The following is a 9,743-nucleotide window of genomic DNA, read 5'->3' as shown; positions in this document are numbered from 1 at the left end:
GATATTTGTGATGGTCACAGAAAATAAATTCATGTATCGGACATTCTATTCGCGGTCATTTTGAGTGTGCCGCGCCACGCAGCACGTTGCTATAGTCATGCAAACTAGAGGCAATTCACCACATTTCCTGGGCTTCTTTATAACGTCTTTGATACGAGATTAGGCATTTTATACCTTAAAAAATCGAAATTAAATTTGGACGTCACCACCAGCAACCTACAGAGGGCACCGTACTAGCGCAAAGAAACAAATTGTACGGATTGTGACCGGGCACGAGTGTGTGTTTTGCCATCTTCCCGTTTGTACGCATCTTTTTGAGCTTTCATACATGCCTCAAATATCGACCGACCAACTAACCCAACTTAGCTGCTGAATAGACGCTTTAGCAAGTAAGGGAATTGGTTAAAACACGTTTTTATATTCAAAAGAAAGGAATTTTCACTTCATAAAGCGTTAACCAGACCTGTGCGCGTTACCCTTCTCAACCGAGCAAAATTTATTTTTCTTACACTAGAGCATATCAAACTAAGCGAGAGGAGATAACGTAGAAGCGTCAATGGCAGCTTCTCGTGACCGAGACAAAGGTTACAGAAAAGTCGCGCCTCCAGTTTAAGTGATTAAAAAGTCATGCAGTCACGTGGGGTTTACTAATTTAACTCAATGTATCTTCATTCACATGACATTGCATTTGAGACTACAATAAACCTAAGAAAGGTTGTGAACGTGATAGTTCTGAATAAGCAATACCTTATGGGCACGCCGGGGCCTGCTCCCATAGAAGTAGACAAATTTTTGAAAATGATTTGCAGCTTCCTCACAAAACGAAGAACATTTTACCACTTAGGACTAAGTGTGTCGTATATGCATACGTATTCGTACGTTGGCTGCATCAGTATGATAATGACAAAACCCTGTGATAGCCTTATATACACGTAAAGAGGAATGACTAAACCACAAGCTACGCAGCCGCACCGTGGCCAACGCAGCACTTAAAAAAAATTAATGATGTTTCTCTCGCTTTATCTGGTTTCGTACGCATGTTGTTCAGAAATAAATTTGGTCCTAAATGTATGCGCATACGGAGCTTCATAAAGCTTCTTATGGACCCTAAGGGGCCTTTATTTTAAATATGTTAATTTAATTGTTGTTTCACCCTCACCAGTGCTTGAAGTTCCGCGACTCTGCACTATCACCAAAATAAATAAATATTCCTGCGCAAGTTTCTGCACGTATGATGGCCTGCTCCTCTTACGTGTTACTCCCGGATGGCGGCTTTCGGTATAGGATTCTGTTGCCAGGGGACACACGTTGTGCCAACGAACCTGGCCAAGGAACTAAAAGCTTACTGTCCATCATGCGACACGTATCTTTCGCAGTTGTCTAATGAACAGCCGACGAGACATATTACTGGCCAGCATCTGTTGGTCACGTGAGAATGACATTCACTGGTGGAGACGCACGAATCCGCCACAGGTTTTGCCAATTATCCACAGCCGTTAAGAGATTTAACAAAAGACGCAGGTGGGTGAATGCTGGCGTGCTAAATTGCAGCGGCGCCAGCATGCAGCAGGCGCTGATAGAAAAAGTGTTTGCTTGCCTGATCGTGGCTTTTAATGGCGCCGTACAGTTGAGGATCGCAGCCCCAAAACCAAAATATCAGTGCTATTGTCATGGCCATGTGTATGATGTCCACGGCAGTCATCAGTAAACATCCTGTAATCACTGTTCTGGAAAAAAAAGTAGCCGAAAAAGATGCATTTCTCGATGCGAAGCAAGGCACATTACAGAAGGTTTTTTTATTATAACGTTTGCAGATATTTGTGCGTCACCCACAAGAAGACGGAATGGCTGCGCATCCATCATCTCACCTTTGCACACTTGTTGCGTGCGCTCTCAGACACGCTTAGAGTTTGCGCTGGTAGCGGTCTCAGTCTCAGAGGAGTTGCCCTCGACTCCGCGAGGCAAGCTTTGCTAGAAACCAGCTACGAAGTGACAGAGTGTGTGTGTGTGGGGGGGGGGGGGAGAGGGGGAGGCGGTGCGGTTGATTGGTGGCCACTTTTTGCCGGTCGTAAGCCAGAGAATCAGTCGGACCCAAACGTTCACAAACAAAACATGCGATATATAGCAAAGAGACGATACAGCGGAATTTCTGAACACTCGCAAGAACACTCACAAAGTTATCTACAAAACAATGCAACAAATGCAAAGCGACCCAAGCGATAGGCTACAGTAACTCAAGCGAGAGAAACAAAATAACGCAGTTTGTCCACCCTGGGCGGCGAAAGTCCAACGACGGGAAGATCATGCGGGGCCCGATCCGAAAAATGGCGCACACTGGCTCGCTTGGGGCGACTGGTGTCTGTGTAGCATGGAGAGTTCTCTCAACCCGGGAGTCGTACGGGCGCGCCTTTCCGCAGTTTAAACGACGGCACAGATTCACAGACAGCGCTAACAGCCTTCCTATATAAGACGCATCGTGTCAGTTCGTTTCTTCGCAACAAGGCAGGGCGCACATAGAGTAATAGCCGTACAATTGCACTCACTCTCTCGCCGGTCGCGCATCGTCGTTGGTCAGGCGCCAAAAGAGGCTTCAAAAAAGCTCGAAACGCGTCTGTCCGACCGGTCTCCGCCACGTGAAAGCGGAGTGGAGAGGGAATCACTTAGCACCAGGGTGTCGAACCGGAACCGAACCCGAACCCGAAACCGGAACCGAAGCCGAATTTTCGCCCGGAACCGGAACTGAACCGAACCCGTATTTTTTTCGCCATCTTGGAACTGAAACCGAACCGGAACGATTCAAAGGAACCGTTCCGAACCGGTTCGGGACCCTGTTCAGCCCCACTTTTTTTTACATCCCGGCATACTTCTTGTTTTCGGACAAAATGAGATGATTTAGCGCATAGATTTACCCACCCGCAGCTGTCTGCTTTGGGAAGTGTGAAGATGGTACCCAGTATATGCGACAGCAAACTTACAGGAAGTCTGGTGCCAAGGAAGAAGCCTAATGGACGCTTCTGTAATGTACTACCGCCAATTATAAAGACTTATACGTCAGGTTTATGTGAAATCTTGAGTTATTGCTCCTCCCCTTTTACATATTTGCGTAAATCTTCATTCAAATTGTTAGGCCTGCTCTAACTCAACAAAATACCATAGACATCAAATTTTTACTTGCGTGCTTTCTTCTTTCAAACGACGCGTTAGACAATGGTGTACATGGAGCACCGCGTGGTATTCACCAACACAGAATAAATAATTTTTATTTGAATTTCTTCTTGACCCTGTTTCGGTTTCACAACATAACGATGGCTGTGACGTGTAGTGGAAATTAGGTCGCACGAGGTGCAATAAAACCGCAATATAACTGCTGATACATAGTTCGTTTTAATTATAGGTCTTGGAGCCGGCTGATTTAAGTGCTACAGTGATTAAAAACAATGTATCAGCGTTTGTATTAGTTTTCCCGTGCCTCACGTGACCTAATATTGAACTCACGTCACAGCCATCATTCGGTTGATGAAACCAAGACAGCATGGGAGAAAAGTTTTTTTTTCTAAATTATTTAGTGGCAGTGGGCGAATACCACACGGTGATCCATGTATTATAATATCTATGGCATCATATAAAAGGAGAAAACACGCAATAAACTGAGTGTCTATAGTCATTTAATCACCTACTGAGAATGCTTTTCTTTGCGTCATTCCCCACAAATAGATGAAATATTAGCGCGAGGAATAAACAACGTTGTGATGGTGGTTTTTGAGGAAAGGAAATGGCGCAGTAACTGTCCCACTTCTTGATGGACACCTGAACAGCCCCCTAAGAGGGGGAGGAGGATGGGAGTAAAAAAAGAGAGAAAGGGGCGCACTAGGGGAGGGCTCTGGAATAATTTCTACCAGCTGGGGATCCATAAAGGGCAACTTCATAGGTTTTTTTAAATCGACGAGCTTAAGAGGGTCCAATGTGTGAAACTTCCAGGTAAAGTATGCGAAGTCCTTTTGGCCTAGCGTTTCAAACGGTGACGTAATCACCAATTAAAATTGCGACGGCCTTCAAGCTTTTCCGCAGCGCACAACGCTAAGTGGGGGACGCATGATGACGTCATCGAAGGTATCGGGACATTTCCAACACATAAACGTCTGTTTTGAAGGAAAAAACCAACGCCACCGAAGGCACAGCCCACCGAACGTTGTTCGGCAGCGTCCAACGAGGCACGGCAGGACGTAGGTGACGGCAGCGGTAATTTGAAATCATACCTTCCGTGACGTCACACTGAACTTCCCCGTACTCCTGCGTTGCTTTGAGGAGAAGTGCAAAATTTAATAATCGATTACGTCACTATTTTAAATGGTAGTGCAAAAAACTTAGCATGCTTTACCTACAGCCTATATAGATTTGAATCCTTGAGTATCGCGAAATTCTCAAAAAGTGGCGCAGTTGTCCTTTCACGTGCACTGACATCGCGCAGCACACGATGCCTTTTGCGTTTCGCCTTCATCGAAACGTGGCCCCCGGGGCCGGGTTCGAACCCGGGTACACCGAATAAGTAACCGAGCGCCCTAACCACTGAGCCATCGCAATGGCTAGTGCAACATTTACTTTTGTAGGCGCTCGTTGTATCAGACAGCAGGTTCTAAATAAAACCCCTCATGATGGGTCTGTAGGGCAATAAAGAAAAAAAATGGCTCAATGGCTGTGGAGCGCGGCTGCTGATTCCTAAAATACAAAAACCAGCGTGCTCTGTTACACGTCGAAAATCCCCAGCTGGTCTCCGTTAATCTGGAGCCCTCCACTACACCGTCTATCCTATAGCCCCAATGTCTATTCGACACGTTAAACCCGAGATTTTATTACTAGTATTACCAAGAGAAGGATGTATAAATTGTTTCAGCTTCTTTTTTTTTGGAATCAGCATATCCTTGTCTGCGCGCGACGGATATAAGCTACGAAAGGTTGGTTCTTGGCAACGGTGGAGATGTACTAATAAGAAAGAAATTAAATACCGATTAGACAAAAGGGCAATGTGGTAATACACGTGCTCGCTGGCATGCGATAGTGATTACGCTCAGAAAGATGCTACTGCGATGAAGTGATTTCGTTATGCCGATTCGCTGAAATCGTTCTGCTTCTAAGAAAAAATTGCTGCCATTCGCCAGCGCTCGGCTCCATCCGCTGTTCTCGCACTGCTCGATCTTGAATTCTCTGTCTGGCGACTTATATCTACTTCTCGCAGTCATACTTCCGGTTCTTAGTGTCTGACACGATAGGCTTATGATTGTTGGCGTTTTTTTCATAGAACGCTTGGGCGACTGATTAAGTTGAGTTTTCACAACAATCTGCCTCGGCTATTCGGGTACAGGTGGGTGATGGGTGTTGGGGAGATGGGTGAAAGTTTTTGAAGGTGCATTTTACCAGTGAATGGCGGGGTGTGCGCCTACCGGAGTGTGCATCAAGGATGGACGCTGCACGCATGCACCCCCCCCCCCCACGCCGCCCCAACACACACACACACACACACACACACACACACACACACACACACACACACACACACACACACACACACACACACACACACACACACACACACACACACACACACACACACACACACACACACACACACACACACACACACACACACACACACACACACAGCGCGGTTATATTTGGGAAAGCAGGCTATACTGCTAACGCAGTAAAAAAGAATAACTAAAAGAGTATGCATACTCTAATCTCTGACTCCGAGTGGGATTCGTACCACGACCGGCGCAAGAGAAAACTGTGTTTACAGATGCTTTAGGCTACTCAGCTATCTTCTAAGCTTCTTTTCATGGTTGTTGCATAGAATATTTTGAACCTCTCTGACCCTCCTCATGCCTTACTTGACCGCGTCGAATTCAGCGATTTCGGCGCAAGGCCTTGTGCCACCATAACTCCCTTTCTCCGCCCGCACATGAAAATTCCAGACGGTGCACACATCAAGAAAGGGGAACCGGTCAGGAAGTTGAACTTGCGCAGCGTATTCCTCCTGCGCTGTTGTGCACTGTTGTCTGAACAGTCACCTCGTAGAACGCGGCGATTCTGCGTGTTCATTCATCATGCGGGTTTGCCACACGCTAAACAGTGCTATGAAAAAATGAACGGCGGCGCAACAAGGACACTAACAATTAAGGGACGCCACATGCGCATGTGGTGTCCCCTTTCTTGTTAGTGTCCTTGTTGCGCCGCCGTTCATTTCATCATGCACCAACTTGCCCCTCAGGCCATTCTTCTGAAACAGTCCTATGAACACGAAGAGTTTGCACGGAATTCCGGAGTTTTTCATCGCAGACTAAATGTTATAACGAAATGTATGATATCAATGGGTTTTTTATGAGAATGCTTAAGTATGTCCCAAATGAACGCAGCATCGAGACAAAAGTATTATTTTATTGCTGAAATGGTTTCTCGTTGCTCGCACAGGTAGAAATGCACTGACCATGGCTCAAACGTCCATTTGGCGCGAAAGTATGTACGCCCTAACATGTAAGGTCCTTGTCTGAAGCGTGAAAAAGGTTTTTTTGGTCAAACTACAGTCCAGCCCACTTAATAAACCTGACTGTCACGCATGTTCCGTGCGTTATATCTGATGTTCGTAGCAACTGGATTCTTCGTACAACAACCAAAAATACTAAGGCCGCTAAATGTTTCGTTTATTTCTTATAAAACTGCGTTATGCGTGCCTACTTGTGCACAGCAGAGACTGCCGCGGCTCTTCCCAGGCCATCAAGGGCGGTCATTTAATCCTCGTCGAGACTTTGTTGCCAACTATAAAATTTCGGGGCGGGGTATAACTAATCAAGGATGAAGTGTGCATGACAACTTGTGACAGGTCGGCTACATAAATGAGACTCTTGGCAGTAGGTAGAGCTCGCACTTGGTGTTGAACGTCTCCGTCAGAGCAGGCGCTTCTGCGATTTTGTGGTCCGCAGGAACGTAGTTATCCGAGGAAACATCTGATCGGCTATGGATCAACGAAGCGTTGCCAGAAATTTGCATGCGTCTGGTCACGGGTGTTTTCGAGCTTCTTCTCTCGTTCTTGAGCTGATGCAGCGGCAAAGTAGCGCAGCGCTTGTAACGCAGAATGCATCTGTTGCACTCTCCGCTGTATGACAATGCCTGCACATGGTAGCGGTGCAAAGGATGGCGACGAATGGGCAGGCTATGCATATAACGTGTTAGGCATGGCCAGCAAGGATTTCAGAATTATGAAATTACTGCTGTTAGTTGATTCGCGACCATGGTCGGTAGCTTTGCTTTTGACGATGCCCCTTTCTCACGCGCACCGCGCTTCTTCCATTCGGAATGCTTTGCCGAGACGGCGAACGCGTAGGCAATGATTGCCCTCGTAGGCCATCGACGCGGATTTGGCCGGCGGTTACTTACTATTTCAATAGACCGTTATAGTATATCGTTACCATGTTTATTTTACCGTTGACAGTGTTACCGGACGCCGGACTTTCCGATTAAGGCCGGTTCACACGACGGTCCGTTCGCCCGCGGCCCGCGCACTACGTGTTCATGTGTCACCATATTGAGAGGAGCGCTGTCGGCCCGCTGCCTGGTCAGCGCGCCTCTCAATGTGGTGACGCATGAACACGTGATACGCGGGCCGCGGGCGAACGGACCGTCGTTTGAATCGGCCTTTAGCGCTGCGCACGGCAGTGCCGCCCTTTAATTCCATTTCTGGGTTGACGTGTTCTTTCCGGGGCGATGTCGTGAAGGTTGAGAGGCCCTGTTTCATCTGCTTCTTAGCGGAAGAACGACCTCTAAAACCTCGGCGTAGTTCACCGCGCCACCTCGTTCTTTATAACCGAGTGGTGTGGCCAGAGTTTTTCGCTGTATCTGACAAGAATTTCTGTTGCCCTTATGCAAATTTTCACGGTAGCACTACACCCGCTCGTAATAAGCGAACGTTCGTTATACCTGCGGCCATTGAAGTGGGCTGCACTGTCCATCCGCTGACTTCGCTTTAGTACACTAGTATGAAGAAAGTCTAGGTAAGGCTGTAGATGTATGGGTAGAGGAAGTAATGACCGATCGCAAAATTTGTCATCTTCCTTGTGGAGAGGCCGTACAGGTAAGTAAAAGCGAAGAGTGAGAAAAACGAATGAATCAGCACAAAGTTTTCTCACGAGCACGTCCAGAAAAGACAGGCGAGCAGTTAGTCGCCTATTAAGCACAGCTTCCAGAAAGGGGTTGGCTGTAGTTTTGAAAATAAATGCCTGAAACAAGTTGGTGGACAAATGGTGCACGCCAGATTAACCACTTTTTATCACTCTATCAAGGGCACAAAAAATTCTATTGACGCAAAGGTTGCCTTTGATAGCGCCCCAGGAAAATTCGCAAACACTCTATGTAGTCCAAGTATATCTGCTTCCTTGCACAATGCTACAGTTGCAAAAATGTTTCAGCTCAATGTCGCAACGAAGAAGTTGCGAATTTGTGTCCGCGCAAAAACAAAGCGTTTTCAACTCATCCAAGCGTGTGTTTTTTATCATATTCTTTTTATCAGAAGAAAAGAGGTTGACGTCATCATAATAAGCCAATGTCGTAATTTCTTACTGCACTATAGTGAGAAGCGACGATTAGCTGTGTTTTTGAACTATAGGGGCCCGGGATATATAACGTGAGTCACAAAGTCGATGTCGAGTAGGTGATTTAAATAAAATATGTTTCGTAAGTTCTGGATGTTAGGGAGAGCCAGTGCTCCCACGAGGCTGTCGTTGGGCGGCGGATCGGCGGTGGAGGGATTTTCGCACATTTTCTTACCATGTAGTAAAGGAAGGGGGGGGGGGGGGGATGACAAGTCGGTTTCGGAGCGGCGGGAAGGCGTCTGTAGGTAGGTGCCGATACTTGACAGTTTAGTTTCTCAGTAAGGCGCAGGAACGTAAAGGGCGCGTGCTGCGTCAATTTTGAGGCCCCGTAAGTACACTGCGTACGAGAAAGTCCAAACTGACTCAAGCTTCAAGGGAGACCTATTACTCGCGCGACGGGGCCTCCCAAACTGCTCAAGCAGAAGGGTCTTGTAGATGCAAAATACACCGGCTTTTCGCATCACACCTCATAAGGTGGATTATGGCGTATACATAGCCGATTTTCATTAATTTCGACTTCATTTCATTTTGCGGATCTTGCCGTAAATTCGTCTTTTTGCTGCGGACAATAAATAAAATGGTGAAAGTGAGAACACCTCGCATTAAACATTTTTTTTCATGCTTCAGTAAAGCAGTAAACACGACAAAAGGAAGACGGGAGACGACACGAGCGCTGACCAACAACTGGTTATCTTATTCCGGGAAAAGTACACAAAGGCGCACGACACAGGAAACAATGCCAAAAAAACAGAAGAACAAAGGTTAAAACTTAAAAACCATACTGCGCATGCACTTCACAGTCAAATCATTACGTCTTTTTCAACAAAATTCGAAGGCTATCTTCCACAGTAGACGACACTCCCCTATCTCCTGGAACTCACACAATTGCCAAGAAAGCCTGACTCCTTAACTACCAAATTGATAGATGGTGAAGCAACACACTCATATACTTCCTTCCTGATCACATAGGCCTCGACCAACTCCCTACAGATGCAAAGAGGGTTACTAAACAGGACACTTCTCTTATCTACTGGAGGAAGCAATCGTTGCACTCGCTGCAATGCAAAGCCGAGTTGTACGACACCGTTACTTTTCTCACCCATC

This window comes from Amblyomma mixtum, chromosome 10 (assembly GCF_055824585.1).
Source record: "Amblyomma mixtum isolate Tamu chromosome 10, ASM5582458v1, whole genome shotgun sequence".
Taxonomy (NCBI): domain Eukaryota; kingdom Metazoa; phylum Arthropoda; class Arachnida; order Ixodida; family Ixodidae; genus Amblyomma; species Amblyomma mixtum.
This window is presented reverse-complemented; position numbering follows the sequence as displayed.